This window comes from Protopterus annectens, chromosome 6.part0, assembly GCF_019279795.1.
Source record: "Protopterus annectens isolate FY-2018-M chromosome 6.part0, PAN1.0, whole genome shotgun sequence".
Classification (NCBI taxonomy): Eukaryota; Metazoa; Chordata; order Ceratodontiformes; family Protopteridae; genus Protopterus; species Protopterus annectens.
This window is the reverse complement of record NC_056737.1, coordinates 1,831,058,785-1,831,078,961: the sequence shown is the minus strand read 5'-3', so window position 1 is coordinate 1,831,078,961 and position 20,177 is coordinate 1,831,058,785. Positions and strand designations below refer to the sequence as shown.

General features: G+C 36.5%; 1 protein-coding gene across 3 annotated transcripts in view; it reads left to right on the top strand.

The window, feature by feature from the left end:
- Positions 1–20,177, top strand: part of LOC122804952 (retinol dehydrogenase 12-like) — a 495,784-nt gene that overhangs the window by 398,790 nt on the left and 76,817 nt on the right. The window lies entirely within an intron of this gene.

Sequence of the window (20,177 nt, the reverse complement as noted above, 5' to 3'; positions counted from 1 at the left end):
CAAACTTAATTTGGGTTCCTCCTAACAAAAATTACTGCTATGGTGAGAAAAATGGAAACAAAAACATGTTTGTATGTTACCTTGATGTTCTATTCTGTGCTATCATTTCTTGGCATTATAATTAGTCCGTACTAATTTTTATTATGTTTTAACCAAAACTGCCTGGATGGGGCAGACATACTCCTGAGATTTTGTCGTCTTAGTTAGTCTTCCTTTTTACCCATAATCATACCTCTCAACTTCTTAGTTCAAGAAATCTGGACAAAGCCTGACATAATGGGGGTACAAGGACCCAAAAATAGGGACACCTTTTAAATATTGTTCTTATAAATTTAAAAAGTTGCTGGAATAACAGAGTTTGTGTTAACATACATTTTCTGAAGGATATGAATTCTGAAACTCGAATGTATGTAATTATTTAGTGACTTCAATCCTCAAACCATCCCAGTGATTTGGCAGAAAACCATACATTATATGTGGGACAGACCAAAAATATAAGTCAAAAATCTGGACATTCTGCAAAAATCTGGAAAGTTGAAAGGTATGTAGTCTGAGGTCTTAGAATATCAGGGGTCTATATCAGATGATCAAAAGTTTACAAGTCCGAAACTCACAATATCGAACTGCAAACCTCGAAAGCTGACAACAGCGAACGTACAAAAAAAAATACTAACTACCCAAAAAAAAAAATGCTGTATGCAGGGGACCACACCGCCTGCACCCCTCATACCCCCTGCTACTTAAATATACCAACTCCGAGATTGCACTATAGTGCAGTAAAGGGAAATCTTCCCTGCCCACACTCTATGGCGATCTCCGTTCTGCGGTTCGATGTTGTCAGCTTTCAGGGTTTGAAGTTTAAAGTTGTGAGCTTTGGACTTATCAGCCTTCAATGTTCTGACATAATCCCGAATATCAGCTATCTTATACTCTGCTTTGCAAAATATTATTCACATAAGTAGCAGAACTCGAGATCACTGTGAGCTTTGAGAATTTTAGACTGGGTATCTAAAACTTTCTTCCAGTGTTTCTATCTGGTTTGGGTTATTTCTTACATTTTAAACACAAATCAATATGCATTTTCTGCTGCTGCTGCTGCAAAATAATGCCTAAACTACATTGTTTTGAAGACATAGGAATCAGCTTCTCAAGCCAGTCCATTTCTGTCGCTACCATCAGGTTTATTCACTTTAAAACTACAAAGTAAAAGAGCTGTGAAATTTCCAAATGCTCTGTGGGCTTATGGCCCTCAGGGGACAGAACCAACACAACAGTAATTGAGAATACATAGCAAAAGAGCTGTGAATTCCAATAGGTTCAATAGTTTTATGACCTCCCCAATGAGTGGAAAAGAAAAAGAGCTACAAATACCCTGTGTGGGATTTTCCTTAGTCAAAAATATTAAAATGTAGTGGGTGATATTTTGTAAAGGCCAAGGTAACAAGTTCCTAAAATAAGTATCATGAGACTTGATTCACAACTAACATGAGGGGCACTAACAAAGGATAAGATTTGCCATAGAGGGGAAGAAACAAAGAAGCAACTTAATTGTGCTTTTTATGCATGGTAACATAAGTATGATTTTGTAAGGAGGAAATGCACTCTGGGAAAAGGAAGTGCTGCGGATTGGGTGCAGTACTCCTTTAAATAGCTGCTTATGGCCTATTGACTAGCTCATTTCCTCTGCTCTGCAAGTTTGCCACGATATTTTGAGATGTGGACAAGTAGGGTACAACAACACGTGGCCAACAACCATGGCACTGAAGAATGTTTCAGTAGGAAAGAAAAGGGGAAGTGCAGTTATCTCAATGAGGAAGGCTGGGGAAGTTCTACCTTTCAGCATAGGATACTGAAGCAATAAAGCTGCATTCCTTAGATTTTAAATAAGGATCCACTATATTTCTTCTAATCTATGAAGCACATATCACAATTGCTCAGCAAGAACTGCTTGCTACCATCAATTCATTATGTAAACCACCCAAAACTAAGGTACATGAGCTACTACAGTTACAAGGAAATGATTTACATAAACAAAATACTTGAAAAGCATTAAGCCTGCACCACACAATTTATTATTCTAACTCTGAGGTCACTCCAAACTGGATAAACAGCAATCATTGATAAGCAATAAAAAAACTGCCTATCTCCAGCAGGGTGCAACCTCAGTCTGAACATTAAAGTAATAATCCACTATGAAGCAAAAAGAAAAAAAAACAGAAAATGAGAAATTTCCACCTCAAGCAACTATGCATGCAAGGTTGTTAAATGTATAAGAGTCTCAAAGAATGACATCATGCCATTTATTAAATATACCATAATGCACTTGGCCTTAATTTACTTGCAAAGCATCAGTGGAAACTAGGTTGCTGCATGTATTCCTTACCAAAGCTTGAAACATCCCTAGTTAACCATCGGTCTATACTACCTGTATAGACCAAAGTATGACAGTAGCACTGTTTTGAAAATTCACTGCTGTTATTTTTTTCTTTTGGTGACAGGCAGTGATCTCATGCCTCACTATCTTGATTATAGACAGTTACTGACTGATGCTAGACTAGTGCTTACTGCTTACTTTCAAACCATTGCTGATAATTATGACAAAGGCTGTACATTACCAGTAACCAAATAAAGAGCTTCTGCCATCTGTCAGCAAAATAATCACTGGTGCTAGTTTGCCCTCTTACAGCACCTTTACTATTCCAGAGTCATGAAAAGGGCAGGGAAGATCATCATGGACCCTTCACATCCAGGCCACCATCTTTTTGAACTATTAACATCAGCCAGGCATTATAGATTAACATGCACCAAAACAAGCAGATATAAGAACATTTTTCTCCACAGGCCATCAAGTGCATAAATGGCTAACTCAGCTTATTAGGTTGGGCTATTCTTTTTCCCAAGCCTCCAAAGATTCTGAAGTATTGTTTACATAATGTTAATACTTGTTTCTTTCAGAGTTTATTTCAGTATTTCTTGCTCTGAGTTGTACTTTGCACCTTGTATGTATATGTATATGTATATTTACTTTTTTGTCTTGTAATGGCTAAGGTGTTTACTTTACAGCCACAAGGTCCAGGGTTTGATTCTCACATGAGATAATTCACTAGGCTTAAAATGACCCATAAGGGCAGTTAGCCTAGTACCAGTCTATAAACCTATAAACCTTAATAGTTGCATGTTTGTCATTTGTCTTGTTGTTAATAATTCTATGTATGTCATTTATGTAATTCATACTTGAACAGTCACTGAAACCAAAGTCATGTGCGCATACTTGGCTAATAAATGTGATTTTGATTCTGAAATGCTTTTCTAAAGTCAAATAAAATTACTCTACAAATATACAAATACATACCAGACAGTGTTGCATGCAGAAAGGTTCCTGCACATGAATAAAGCATGATACACTTAAGTAATAATCAATGGTGGGGATGTGGTTTATGTATTATTCATTTAGCAGGCATTGTCCTATTTTTCATGGATTTGTTTTATTGCATATAATACTCATTTTGAAAATGATTAACATCCTATTTTGTAATGAAATGTGAAATCTACTCACTGGTGCAGCTTGGAACAATGAGTTTGGGACACTGAAACAGAAAGGTTGCAAGTTTCCGATTACAGATATTTTGCTAGAAAGCAGCTGCCAAGGTCACACACACATCATAGTACCTTCTCACTCTTCTACAACCTAGTGTGACCTTGAAGTAGGCCTATTTAGAGGGTTCCTATTAAATGATTGAAGACGCATTCTTTCAAATGCGACTTGATCAAACTTAAAAGCATGAAAAAGCAAAATAGTGAAACGGCATATAAGTAAATTCTTTCCTGGGAAAGAAATTGCTTGGCTGTTTCTGTAACTTTGCCATTTTCATCACTGTAGTGCAATCTCAAAGTTGGTATATTTAAGTAGGGGGGTGTGAGAGGCACAGCCCCCCATATTGGGGCATGTGGGGGGCAAAGCCCCCCACTTCATGTAATGTTTTTTATATATATATATATATATATATATATATATATATATATATATATTTTTGTGGAACAGCGATTTTTTTTCCCTTGGAAAAAAATCATTGTTCTAAGCATTCGAGATTGTAAGCTTTCGTTTACATGGGTTTGATAAATCATTGTTCACTTTTTTTAAGCGTTCGATGATTTAATTTAGAGACTAGGGTATGGGCATTTGCTACCCCCTTTAAAAAGGAATTTTTTATTTTTTTTGGATTTGTGACTTAGAAATGTCATTATTTTGAGGCTCTGTCCTCCCAAGGTTCACTTTAGATCATTTAGTTTGGAATAGTCAAGTGTTAACTAAATGACATAATTAATTATAGTAAACACATAATGAAACATTGCTTTGCAGTGAGTTTCTTAATGTGTTGATTTTAGCACTCTTTATTTTAATAAGAACTGTGATTTTCTATTTTTCTGGAGAAATAACAGTAAAGTTAAAGTTTGGGATGTATGACTATTGAAAAAAACAGGGATATTTCATGGAATGTAGCATTTTACATCAAAACACTCATATATCACAGCCTATATTTTTTCTCATATTTACTACTTTATAATACTGTTAGCTTATTTTGCCGAGTGTTATGTACACAACATTTCCTTTAATTTTGCATATTATAGATAGACAGATGGATAGATAGATATATATTAATATATATTAGAAATTATGTTGAAATCATGGTAAAGACTAGAAGTTACCTTCATATAACATTCATACAACATGGGTATAATTCACAGAATTCATCATGCAAGTGGAATTTCATTTGTTTTTGTAAGAAATGTAAATATGTGCCCTTAATTTTAGTTGACTAAACTACATATTGTTTTACTATTAAGTAAATAATATGAACTCATTTTAGAAAACTAGATCTTATTCTGTGCTTGTTGCATTATTTCTCACATATTTTAACTGTTTTTTATCTTGTATTGCATACAAGTAAACCACAGATGCAAATAGCCATGACATTAAAATCTAAAAACTTAAGTAAATATTTTATAAATTTTGAATTGTGCAACTCTCCTTGCAAAAAAAAAAAAAAAGTGTCTGTTGCTCTTCATTTTGAGTTCCAACACAAATTAATTAACTTGAGAAAGTTCAATGTTACTGATTTAAAGAAAGCTATATTTTTATCATTATGTTTTGTTTATATTGATTGATGAAAGTGGACCTGTTATATGTTACATAAATAAAGACCCTGAATTCCTTAAAGAGATACCGCTGTCTCACTATCACATTGCTTGTACTACAGCATGAAATGGAGCTTTTGCCTACCATATTTAACAATTAATCAAGCAGCTAAGACAACCAGTTCATGAACAAATAAATCATCAAGGCTCTAAAACAAACTTCCGTTACATGTTTTGTTGCCATTATCAAAAGAAAACACACTATAGTAGGCAAGTAATTTAAAAAGGGATTATTTGGCCATGGGTAGGCCTTGTTTCCCCTTCATAAAAGAGGCAAAGAAATCTCAGCCTTTCTTTGCCATTCCACATAAAATCTGGATTGCCTGTACACTTCCAAAGTGGTTAGTATTCTCCCTCTTTTGTTTTCATATTTGGGAAAAAGTCCTACTAGATGAATAGACTGATTAAGTAAAATAACAGATATTTTATGCACAAAATAAGGGTTTGCCTTCACACAGATAATGTCACTGTAAAAAGAAAGCTGCAGGGTCTATCTTAAAAATACAGGCTGAAATTATTATTACCAGAAAAAAAAATCAAGCATGAATTTATATTGCACTGAATTACAAGATGGCAGAAGAGGGCAATTTATCTACTCTGACTCCCTTTTAAATATTTCCAAAATTCTGCTTCTTCTCCATTCTTCCCTATTTTCCCCATGCTCTTTCTTCACTTTTCCCATGCTCTTTGGAATGCCTTTTTAGGTTTTTGCATTTACCACCCCTTCAGGTAATCCATTGCAGATATCTATGATACCCTCTATAAAGAAATATTTGCTCATATCTAAAAAGCTGACCCTTAAAATCCAAGGGCATTTCCACCTCCTTTTTCTGTCCTTGTTCACATAGTCTTTTCACATCTCCCTAACATGATATTTTACAATGACTCTTCTAGACGTTAGTGAGACCTCTAGAGCCTTTACTTTTTGGCTAAATACATTCCCTTCCATCCAACACACTCCTCTGATGGCTGTCATTTGGGTTCTGTTGAGCAATCTGATTCTCCCTCTCTTTCTGTGGCTAGTAAAACTGCAGAGTACTCATGGTGTACTGTTACCAGAACCAAGAGGAGGTAGAATGTTGCCTCTTTGTTGCTGAAGTTTATAACCCTGAGGTAACCCCAATATTTTATTTGGTGCTGCGATGGACAATTTTATCTATTTATAGTGGTCTAATTAAATGTAAGGTACACCCTCAAATCTTTACCTTCTCAGTGAGCATCATTTCCATTATTCCTAATTGATGTTCCTCCCCAGGGTTGTAGTGTCTAGTACCTTCCATTTCATTGCACTAGGCCTTAACCACCATATTTCGGCCATGTGGCTAGTCTTTCAAGTCTTTCCTTAGAATTTTACCACAAACTTTCACTGATACGCTACCTTGTGTCTTCATCAAATTGATGATCTTCTTCTGTATTACATCACGTGTGACTGAAATAAATGCACCAAAGATTACTGAATATGGTAGAACCCCTTCAGCATTCCATTACTCACATCCCTTACTCCTGGCATCACTCCTCTCACAATAGCCCTCCCTATCCTTCAGTGCAGTAGTCCAGTGCTCACTCTGATAAAGTCCAGTTAGAGAACATCTACTGGTGCCAAGTATTCTAGTAACCCAGTCATAAAATGAGATCAAATTTGATTGCTGGCTCAATCTGTCCATGAACTCATGTCAATTTGAAGGCAACTAATCCTTCCCTTCAGCCTTTGTCTATCACTAACAGACCACCCAGAGTTCCCAACTGTTCCTACAATCCACTCACCATGCAACGATACCATTTTTGTCCAGTCCTCTGGCATATCTACATTAGACAATGATCTGTTGAAATCTGTTGACAATCCCCACCAAAGAATTTGCAGACACACTGATCAGTTTCCTGAGAACCTTAGGAGGTAACCTATCACTTTCAGTACTCTAAATGAGCTGGTTCAAAATGAGGTGAAATTAATTTTTCTGTCATAAAATTGACATCCTAGAATAGTGACAGTGAATCCCGAGAAGGTATCAGGATCAGAATCCTTTTAGGAATTTAGCAGTGACATATACAGAAACTCTTGGGGATACTAGCATGCTGGCTGAGTTGTACATGTTTACTGATGTATAAGGCAGCCTTCCCACAAGCTGAGCAGATAGTCTAACACCTTAGGTCTCCTGGTTTCATTAAATTCTTGAATGACTTTGGAAACAGTATGATGCTATAAGGGGATTAAGAGAAAATCTTCCATGCACAAATAATGAGCGATTTGAGACTTGATTGCAAAACCAATTCTTGATGCTTCAATAGAAATGTGTTGTGAAGGGGAAGCTGCAGTGGTTGATAATATATCACTTGTAGAAGTAAGGGAAAGGGAACCACGTTTATCTAGGCCACAAAAAACAGGATTCCTCTGACTGTCTTTGCTTTGAGCAGTATTTTTTGAATCAGGAAATAAGTGGAGGAAATATATAAAACAGATGCTGTGTCTAGGAAGAAAGAAGGTGGCTGTCTTCCAAGCATGCTGATCATACCTAAGAGAACATTGTCTTTTACTGCAAACAGTTCCAGCAGAGGAATTCCCTCTTCAAATGTTATGATCTAGAATACTGACCTGTTTAACAGGCCTGCCACAGAGCTGCCCTTTCTTGCCAAATAAATTCTTAATACGTTAGGGTCCTTTCTCACACATTCATAGTTTCCCTACACAACATAAAGACACGAATTTCAAATTATCGGTTCAGATTATAATGGGTGTGTTCATTTTAAGAATTCCCTGGTGTAGATTCTCCTATTTTGGTTCTAGTGCCTGAAACACTACTTTCTCATCTTTCATTCTTATGTGTAGAGAGTATTCCTATGGAAATCGCTATTATTATTATTATTATTATTATTATTATTATTATTATTATTAACATTTGTTTACCAGGAAAGTCCTAATGGATGAGAAACCTTTTTGATCAATCAGAGGCCCAGGGAGAAAAGCTCCATAAAAAGCAGTAATAACCCCATATAATTGTTTGCATGAACATCTGGGAAGGGCTGTGCTTTATGTGAACAGACATTACTTAAAAATATAGGAGTAACAAAGCCTACTAGTAAATGTAACATATATGAGGAAAACAATGGTTAGATTACTAAAGAGAGTTGAGTGTAGTTGGTGTTGAAGCATTTTGAGATTATATGATGATATGAATGGATAACAATGAAAGAACATTAGGGTGAAAGTGGTACTGGTAATGGGGGAGGAAGCTGGAGTGATATGATACTATTATGAATATGGGGTTAATTTGGATGTATAGCATGGCATTGGTTAGAGAGTTTGACAGAGGGTGCAGACTAAGAGAAGGAAGGTTATTAAAGGAAAATGTAGGTAATGGAGAGACAGGTTGTAGAGAGAATATCAGTGGACTTCTCTGAGAAGGTCACTATGACAATGGATGAGGGTAAAACAGTGCATATTGCCTACCTTGACCTGGTTAAGGCATATGACACAATTCCTCATTTGGGTATTATAGATAAACCCACAAAACTGTGTATAAATCCCTATGTCACCAGATGGATAACCACATGGCTCACCAGCAGGACACGTTGATACGGTGGGAATTCAGATCCAGCAAGAGGCCAGTTACTAGTGGTGTACCACAGGACTCGGTGCTGGAACCTCTCCTGTTTGCAATATATTTCTCTGAAGTCAAGGCTAATGAAGAAGACCTTTGGCTAAGTCTGCTGAAGACTGTAAGTTGGGGGACAATCACTGAATCCCCCATTGATGTAGATATTCTTCAGAAGGGTCTGATTCAGACAAAATGATTGGTACCAGAGCCATGGCCTAAAACTAAATGCAAAAGACATGCATTATCATACCATTTGGGAAGGCAAATACACTTGCAAATTACAACATTAATAGCACATCCCTAAGAGTGGGCTCAGAGATGAGAGAGTGTGTGAGAGAGAGATAGAGAGAGAGAAATCTACGAACACAGATAGTAGCCTGAACTTTGACTAGCATGTGTCACAGTGGTCAGGAAGTTCTTCTGTGTGGCACACCTTACAAGGTAAAGGCATGGAATCCAGATCCAATACAATTATAGACCCACTGTACTTAGACCTCATCAGACTAATAATTGAGTACAATGCACATTTCAGCATGTACTTGACCAGGCACTTGCAACAGCTGGAGTGGCCTCAGAGGTTCCTTACAAAATAAATAAATAAATAAATACATACATACATAAAATAAAGGGTGTATACAAAATGTCCTATATGGATTAACTAAAAGTACTCTGTCTCCTACCAACTATTAAGGGGTGATCTATGTCAAACTTATAAGGCACTCTCACATCTAGCCCTAATGGAGCTGTTCACATTCACAAGACAAACTGCATGGAGGCCACCTGATCTAAGGATCTACACATGGTCTATGACATGAACAAAACATGCTGAAGACACAGATATGTGTCTCAGGGATTACCCGTTATCTGCGACAAGCTTCCTTTTCACATAAAGCACAGCCCTTCCTTGACCCTCTTCAAACGCAGTTTGAATCAATGGATGGGGAATCATGAATTCAACCATGGGTGGCAGCCATGTCCCTTATGGGCAGGAGCAATCTGTAAAATACTCAGAGGCTTAGGCACAAACCCAAGTCATCCTCTAGCACTTAGGGATTGAAATTTGGGTAAAACTCTGGCAATAATGGCTAGGCTTGTAAGGGTTAGTAATCTTCTATGAACCTGTAAGCCTAGGGGTTGGGAGGGTGGCTTAATAACTAAGGTGTTTGCCTTACAAACACATGGTGCAGGGTTTGAGTCTCACAAGGGATAATTGGCTAGGCTTAAAAAAAAATGGCTCGCAAGGGCAGTTAGCTTAGTACTAAACTATGAACCTATGAACCTATGAATAGAGGAAGGAGGCAGTATAGGAGAGATGTGACATAGGAATAAAGGGAGGAAGAAGAGCTTGCCTGGAGAAGGAGATACATAATTATATAGTAGTGCTCAGCAGATGAATGAAAGCAAAGTTGTGAAGGTGGCATGATCAGAAGAGTGGAGGCCAGGAAAGTAAGCTAGGGGGTTGAATCAGACACCCTTGAGGACATGGGCTCAGCTTGGCTAGGCTTGTAAGGGTGCTGGAGCCGTTAGCCTAGTAACCTTCTATGATCCTATGAAAGAATATATTAATGGGAAATGATTGTGATAGAGGAATTTATGAAAGTTAGCCAGGTGGTTCAAACAGTGACATGACAGTGTATCTTTGAAGTAGACTCACATATAATCACCATAAAAATAGAATCAACTACCTTGATGCATGTATTAAAATTTGAAAAGGTACTTTCAAGTCAAAAAACATTAAAATCAACTTTTAGTAACTCATATCTATCCTTCACAAGTGCTCATCCATTTAGTCAGAACAAAAGAGCCTTGAGACGGAGCAGTTTATTCGAGCTGCAAGGATGACTGCTATGTATGATGATTTGCAACGGGAGTTTTCCTTCATTTCTAATTTATTTACTGACTGAGGGTACCCTAGGGGCTCAGTACCCAAAATCGCTCAGGAGGTTTTCAGTGCATTGGGTACAAAATATAAACCACTTCTTGGGTCTGATTTGTGGACTCTTCATTAAATTCAACAACCTTGAAGATACAAACTTTAAGAAGTCCATGGTTGTTGAATTTAAATATGTTGCCCCCAAAATCAAAGAAATAGTTTCTGGGAACTGGAATATGTTAAAGGTACAACTCAGACATTGTTGGTGTTTGGGAACGGATCCAAAATTTGTATTTAAGACAGACAGAAATTTAAAGAACTTATATGAAATGTCTCCCACAAAAAGAAAGAAACCTTAGGGACTAGAAAATCTGGAAATCATGATTACCGTAGATACATCTTGGACAGGGACAACATTGTTTTAGAGAATGCATGTTGCTCCAAAGTTATACTTAGGAAAGGCAATTGCGCTACTAAAAGAATTGTTTACCTAGCCATCTGTAAATAATGTTCTTGTTTCTATGTTGTCAAGACTGAGAGGAGTCTTAAAAAAAGAAAATACAAACTCACAGTATTAAAATTAAAAATGCCAATAAAGCCCTGTACAAGCACTCATTGTCAAAAAATCCCCACTATAAGTTCTTGTTTGGTATTTTAGAACAAGTAGTTACTTACTTTATGGAAGGTGATTGAGAAAATTTACTACAATACAGGGAAGTTTTGTGGCAGTATAAATCGAACGTTTTTACCTATCCTGGTTTAAATGATATCTTTTAAACCAGTGCTAAAATGCAGAGCAGCCAAATTATGAAAGAATTTTCTATTGGTCACTGTAAAACGTGTCTTTCATATACTCCCAAGCACATTTTATTGGCTACTTTTTCTAACTATTTGATTATAAAGATTGATTATAAATATTTGACTTTATTTAAGTAATTGACTTGTTTGCACTTTGTTTTGTTTTTAAACTGAATAAAATTTTAGACTTTGCATTCAGGTTTTAAATACTTTATATATAACAAAAAGCAGTACTGTTCTTTTAAATTCTCTAAGGCTTTTAATTGATTTCCATTTATGTGTGTGTGTGTGTGTGTGTGTGTGTGTGTGTGTGTTTATATATATATATATATATATATATATATATATATATATATATATATATATATATATATATATATATAGGATCACTACTGAATCCAGAACATGCAGAATACTGAACTTTAAAATACCAAGACCAGAATACTGAAGAAATAAAATGCCGAAATGTCAGAAACGCGAATACCGCAATACCGAAAGTCCAAAATATCGAAAAACACTACTTGACGATCTCGGATGCCACCGGTGTATTAAAACAAAAGTGTAGATACAAAGCTGTGCAGTGATACCAAAACAACACAAGTCCAAGCACTTCTTACACTACTAAGTGTTATCTACGTAAAGGGCGTACTGATAAAGAAATAAGTGAAGATCTGTTTTCATAAATACTGATACCATTCCCAAAAGTGAAAAATAAATCACAAGAATCTGGTTCAATTGCATCTTCACAATTAAATCCGTAATAAACGTGCTATAGCTTTCACTAGCTGAATACACATATAGTCTTCCTAATGCTCCAGAATAGCTTGAAAATGGTTATGTCAAGTTATCAGTTTCCTCCGCTTAGGGGAAGGAGGGCAACCTGCAGCAAGTCTTTCCCTTAATGCATCCACACAATTTTGTTGTCTGGACAAAGCAGTCATCAGCACAGACAAATCAGTACCCTTGCTTCCTAACATGCATTTCAAATGCCTCCACCGAGTTCTGAGTATGTGGTAAAAATAATCTGTTCAATTCAGACACATTCCAAAACTCTATAGGAAATTACGGTGGAAACCGTGTCACTGCATGAGATCCGGTACTAAATTTATGAGGGCGACCTAACACATACCAGTCTGAGAAATACCACAAAAGTTCTTTACCATCATCAGGAAAGGTATCTTGTAGTATTTGATATGTAGGAAGCACGTCACACTCTTTAACAAAAGCCAAAGCTACTAAACATTTCACAGCAAATTGAAATGTGTGAGATGAATTATACAGAGAGGCTAGTCCCAGTTGCTGAACCTTATGCCACACATTTTGACTGAAGTGAAACAGACACCCCTTTGACTTTACATCACTGAAGTTCAGCCTTATAGTTTTATTAGATGCTACTTCAAAGTCACACAAAATGAATTGTAATGATAAACGAAATTCATGCAATGAGAAGAGATACAAAATGCAATGTCACATCATGTTATACGCTCTCAAAGATTTCTTCAGCATTAAACAGTATAGCAAAAGAACAGATTTGCTATATGCTCCACATTTAACAATGCCATGTATACTATATAATTGCCGACACAGTGAACCTTTGCAAAATAATGTCCCATCCATAAGCCATATAGTTGCAATGCTTAGATCATGAAGGTTATTTACAGTAGTAAACACTATAACAGTATGTCTGGACGTAGAATCTGACAGCCGTTTCTCAATAAAAGTGCCAGATTGAAACAGAAACATACACATATCTATAGTATCTAGAGTCAGATTGTAAATATGACTCTCTGAGCTTCTTTTACACCTCACTCTTCTAATTTGCTGGAGCATTGCCTTTTTACTTGGTAAACTGGGAGCACATTCTATTGCAGTGGAAACTATAGCATTATCCACTAACATACAGGGTGGATCTCTGGATATTGCTGCCCTATCTCTCAAACTACCACACACAGAGTATTTCTGAACTTCAAATGGATCCCCTGTATGATGGTGTGGCATACTTTTTAGTAGCTTCTCACCTTCAGACAGTGAATCGGTTACTACTCTTACTTTGCAACCCCCACACTGCTTTAATTTACAGCACCAATAGCGCCTTTCCATTCCTCCTTTTTCCAGGTGGTATACATAACTTTGAATAATCAAAACATGTTTATTCTTTTGCGATTGCACCCTAGGATAGAGTTCACCTAGAATGCCAGGTGCATCAGAATGATCGTCAGACATTGTGATGACGCTTGCTATTGAACATTTTGTTAAAGGTATAGTACGTGTTTTATACCTAAACGGAAAGTACTTTAACATGTCTTTTCGCGCTTTTATTTCGGTATTGTGTAATTCACGCTTTTAAATTTTCAAAATTCTGTATTTTTGTTTTTTTGGTCTCGGTATTTTAAAGTTCGGTATTCAGCATTTTCGGGATTCAGTAGTGATGCCATATATATATATATATATATATATATATATATATATATATATATATATATATATATATATATGGGTCTACTTGAAAAGACCGAAAGCACACTTACTTGAGGAAGAAAAGACCGAGACGACATTACAGAATCTTCATTTAAATGACTCCTCACATAACCGACAATTTACCCATGGAAAGGAAGTGGTCGGCAATCATTTGGAAGTTTGCCCTTTTCCTCACTATAGTGCAATCTCGGATGTAGTATAATTAGTTAGGAGGGGTGAGGGGGCACAGCTCCTCCATTTGGGGGATGTTGGGGGTTGATGCACCCCACTTGTGTGGGTTCGGAGTGCTTTCATGTGGTTTCTTGTTATTGTTGGCTGTCCACTTCCTTTCCCTGGATAAATTGTCAGTTATGTGGGGAGTCATTTAAATGAAGATGCGGTGATGTCGTCTCAGTATTTTCATCTTCTGGTAAGTGGGCTTTCAATCTTTTCAAGTGGACCCATATATATACATGTAATATATATATATATATATATATATATATATATATATATATATATATATATATATATATATATATATATATATATATATATATATATATATATATATATATATATATATATATATGGATCTAAGACTATTGAATGAAAGTTCAATAGTCCGAATCCACAATAACTGAACGCACTTTAACGAAAGCGCTTTCACCCAAAAAGTGCTTTCGTTAAACTGCATTAAAAAAAAATAAAAAACAATAAATCTTCTTTTATGCAGGGGGGGCCCCCTGCACCCCCCGTGTGGGGGTCTGTGTCCCCATACCCCCCTACTTTTATATTCTCACTCCGAGGTTGCACTACAGTGGAGAAAAGGGAATTTTCCTATAACTGCACCGTAGTGCGACCGGCACAACGAGCGTATTTATCCGAAAGTGCTGCTTCGGTGAACAGCACTTTCAGTTAAGTATGCTCAGTGATTTTTGCTTCAGCAGAAAGTGCTGTTGGGGATCTGTACGGATCCCATACATATATACATACATATATATATATATATATATATATATATATATATATATATATATATATATATGTGTGTGTGTGTGTGTGTGTGTGTGATTTGACAATAGCAGGATGAAACGCTCAACAATTAAACTTTCTCAAAATATTTCCCTGCTGACTCCCTCTGTTTTTGTACTTTGTCTGTGCACATTGCCTCAGATCATTGTTCTTTGTTTTTATTTGTTTTTATTTTGTGACCTTGCTGTTCATTTTGGTACATTTGGATCTGAATAACATGGCTAGTTTGGGGGTTTTTTTTGGATGGTTACTTGCTGGATGTGCAAATCAAATTTTAAATGCACATCAATTATAATTCCTAGTAGTTTGGTGTAACAAACTGTTTTGGTGATGATTGTAAAGTGAGAGGCTTTTCTAGTGGGGATACAGTTTTGGGAGAGAGTAGCATGCATTTAGTTTTTTAAGGCTGAGTATGAGGTTGGAGTTGCATAACCTGGACTCAATAGTTGTGAAGGAATGTTGCATATCTGTTTAAAGTTCTGAGACAGAAGGAGATGAGCACGTAATGATGGAGTCAACTACATATTGTGCAAAGATGTAGTTTGTTAATACTGAAGGCAGATCATTTATTAATCGGTTGAAAAGTACTGGGCCAAGGAAAACATTGTGGGGGACTCCAACTGGAACAGGGAGGAAGGAAGAGGTAGCACATAGCCAGTTAACAGCTCCTGGGAAGAGGTAGCACATAGCCAGTTAACAGCTCCTGGGAAGAGGTAGCATATAGCCAGTTAACAGTTCCTGGGAAGAGGTAGCACATAGCCAGTTAACAGCTCCTGGGAAGAGGTAGCACATAGCCAGTTAACAGCTCCTGGGAAGAGGTAGCACATAGCCAGTTAACAGCTCCTGGGAAGAGGTAGCACATAGCCAGTTAACAGTTCCTGGGAAGAGCTAGCACATAGCCAGTTAACAGTTCCTGGGAAGAGGTAGCACATAGCCAGTTAACAGTTCCTGTTCTTTGCAAAAGGTAGAGTTTGAACCAGAGTACAGCTTTAGTTAAGAGTCCTGTTTTAGAGATTCTAAGTAGGAGTTCAGGATGAGAGACAACACTGAAAGCTTTAGATAAGTCAAGAAATACTATAGAAACCAGAAGACTGCCACATTGCTGAGGAAGGCAAGAAGGGCAGTACTAAAGCTGTGAGAGGGGTAGAAGCCATACTAGGAAGAAGAGAAGAGAGTTGTTATTGAGGAGGAATATTAGCAGTTGTAAATGGATGTGTTTTTCTAGAATTTCTGACAAAGGAGAGAGTATGGCTATAGCTAGGAAAATGGAAATGTTGGTTTTAGGACCCTCTTTGTGTAGTGGAATACTGTGCTTCTGTTTCCAAATGAAAATAAAAATGAGATTATTGGATAAATGTATTGATTAGTACAGAAATGGGATCACTAGCAACATCCGTCATTGGTTTTAGATAGTCAGGAGAAAGATTGTCAGGGACAGAGGTAGTGAGTTTGAGTTTTTTAAGATAAGAGTTTAATAGCTGAGGTAGGGACAGGTTTGAGGTCAAAGGAGATAAGATTGTTGTGAGTAAAGGTAGGAGGAGAGGGGATTGGCAGATATAATTTGAGAGAGGTGGCAGTATTAATAAAGTGAGAACTGAGAGCACAAACCACATTAAAGTTAGACTCTGATGGGATAGTGTCAGGCTGAGAATGTTTGCCAGGGTTAAGGACATGTGACATAGACCAGAAATATTTGGAGGATTTGGAGTGGAAGGTTTGATGTGAGTTGAATTTTTTTTTTAGTCCAGGTTAACTTGAGCTTTAGTTTTATTATGTAGGTTATGGTAAATGTTGAAAGTTTGGAGTACTTCTGTCCTTTTGCCAGGTGGGGTATGCTTTGTTGCTTAGGTACGTGTGTTGCTTAGTAGTTAGTGTTAGCCATGGGGCAGTGCTAGATTTGATTCTTTTGTGATTTATGAGAGCATGAGAATTTATTATGTTTAAGAAGTTCTCACTGAAGAAGAATTATCATTATCAAGGGGAATTTGTTTGAGGTAGTCCTCACTGTAAACTTGGTGGACTTTATGGAATAAATCCTTATTATGTTTAAATAAATTCCTGACCGAGTTGTAGATTGTGGTTTGCTGGTTTTGGTTACGGAGGAGAGAGCATATATAAGATTGTGGTCACTAAATGAATCTGACAGTATGCTAGTCTGTGTAACTTTTTCTGGATTTATAATAAAAAAATACAAACAGATGGAAACCCGAGGTAGAAAATCTCCAAATAAATGTATTTAGTGCTTTTATCCATAAAGAAAAGACTTCTTCAGAATAAAATACATTACACTAACCCCAGCTTACATAGCCATACAAATAATTGAATAATTAAACATTGATTACATCATAATTGACAAGCTTCATGTTAAAAGAGGCAAATCCCAAAAAAACTAATATACAAAATAGTATATAAATAGTAAAAATACCGACAACAACATACCAGACTTCTTCTGGGTAAAACCATTTATGTTACAATACAAGAACAGCTCTTAATCTCAACACAGAACTAATAGATATATTTTCATTTAAGCCTGGGGTGAAAAGGGGTAATTTATTCAGCATTATGTCAAAATGGTAATTGCTTTTATATTGGGAAGACCAAAAATAGTTTCAGAAATAGGATTTATCAGCATAACTATATATATATATATGATAAACAGAAGAAAGAGGTTAAGAATTCTCTGTCTGTGCAGATTTTGAAACATGAGGGCCATTCATTCAAATTTACAATTATTGACCATGTGGACAGTGGGCAAAGGGCTGGTTTGGTGGATGATTATTTAAAGTTTAAGCAACTACAGTGGTAGCTTCGGACAAATGCTACAGCCTATCCAGGCTTAAATGAAAATATATCTATTAGTTCTGTGTTGCTATTAAGAGCTACTCTTGTATTGTAACACAAATGATTTTACCCAGAAGAAATGTAGTATGTTATTGTTGTTAGTATTTTTACTTTTTACATACTATTTTGTATATTCATTGTTTGGACCTGCTTCCTTTAACATGAAGCTTGTCAATTATGATGTAATTAAGATTTGATTATTCAATTATTTGTGCAGCTATATAAGCTGGGGTTAGTATAAAGTATTTTATTTTGAAGAAGTCCTTTTCTTTATGAACGATAGCGCTAAATAAATTTAGTTGGAGATTTTCCACCTCAGGTTTCCATTTGTTTGTATTTTTTTATTAGTTTGTTATTTGTATTTGTTAGATTTATAATAAGGAAACAATCTAGTGTAGAGGATGAATCTGTAGTTTGGTTATATCTCATACTAGAGTGGATTAATTGTGAGAAATTAAATAGGTTTATACAAGGGTTGGGGGTAGAGAATGCTGTACTGTTCCAGTTGATACTGGCGTCCCCTAGAAAAACATCTTTGAGGGGGATGGTGGTGGAAACCAAGAGATAATATCTTTCACGATGACTAGGTTGGAGTTACTAGGTGATAAGTAGAGGGTATCAACGCAGATGGATTTAGCTTTGTTAATTTTTAGAGTAGAGATTAAGTTTTCAGTTTTGGAGATAGAGGGAATGGGTTTTGGATATAGGCTAAGTTGAAGATTATTGTGATAGAGAAGGGCTGTGCCCCAACTTTTTTTGCTGAGTGATCAAGGCATAATATGTTATAGCCAGGGAAAGTATTTAATTTGAGGCAGTTTTGGGTTTTAGCTAAGTCATGGTAAATGCTAGTGAATCAGGGTTATGTTATGTTCTTCAGGTATGTAAAGAGGTGAGTTTATTATTTTTGCCCTGAAGATTAAGATGATAAGGTTTTAAACTAAGATGACTGGATGAAGTGATTATGGATGTGTTAGTTGGGGTATCAGTACTGGGGTGGGGCTGAGTTTAGTTGGACATCGCCACATTGTAGCAGAGTAGGATAAGAATTAAAATTATATTTGAAATATTTATACATTCTTTAGTCTGAGTGAAAGACCTATCCCTATTGTGACATAATAGGGAAGATATTGTAGGTTTAGGAGGTGCTGAACTGAATGGATAGATATTTGAGTAGGATTTGGCAAAAGTATGTGCAAGTGAGAATGTAGCTGTTGGCGGCTGTTTTACTGTGTGAAGGGTGCAGTGGTCGTTGGTGAGTAATGAGAGGAAGGGAGCAGTAATAGAAGACGGGTATCATTGCTGATGTGGATTTTGTTTTATTAGTAGAGTGAGAAATTAGAGTCAGTAAGTAACTTGTGTCTTTGTTGGCAGTAGTAAGTGTAAAGAGGAAGTTGAAAAATGAATTGGAGATTTGACAAAAGGAATAGATGTGTGGTGTTTGAGTGGCTGGTGCTGTTATATGGGTGTGAATAGTTAATTATAGAAGAGTAAAAGGGCATGGGTGGAGATTGGGGTAGGGCAGAGGTAGCGGAGCAAAATGAAGACAATCAGAGGGAGGCTGAGTGGAGCAGATTTAACTCACTAAGGAGTGAAGGTTTTCCCACATGAAAAAATATCTGATGCATCCTGTTGTGCAGTGAATATGTGATGAAACAATACAAAATGGAAATTGCTTTGGTGTAGTCAAGCTACCAACAGCTCTTTTAGGTTTTTAGTTTTGGTTTGATGTTTTACATAGTGTATTCAATGTAGTACTACTATTGATTAGTAACAGTATAAAAAAGGGCCTAAAACTTTGTTTGGAGCCACATGCATAGAAGGAAACAAAAAGATGGAAAGGGAATACTTAAGGAAGTTTAGGCGACCACCTTCACCTTAAGACATCAGGATTAGTTTTATATACAATGCAGCAACAGATTTTCACCATATCAATAAAAGTAGCTCACATCAGTTGTAAATGGTATATGAAATCATTCTTGTTCCAGTGATCTGTGGTTTTATTTCCCCAGCATGGTAGGGACATCCCCCTACTGTGGATTAATCTATCCTGCAGTAGAGCTCATATCAGATTTGGGGCAGTAGATGGTACACATTTTTCAGGGTACCAGTTATGGTAAGTGAAATCAGTTCTTGTTCATGTGTTCTATGATTTTGTTTCTCTAATGCAATAGGGACCTGCCAGTGCTGTAGACTTTTCTGTAATGCACCAGACCCCGAGTCAGATTCAGGATGGAGAGTAGTAAAGATACTGATGATTACTCAGTACTCAGTTTAAAACCAGTACTAATTTTATGGTGCATCATTCTCCTGTTCTTGGAATTCTGTCTCTAGAAGATACATTCTTAGATAAGCCTGCAGAAATTACCCTAAAAAAGAGATTAAGA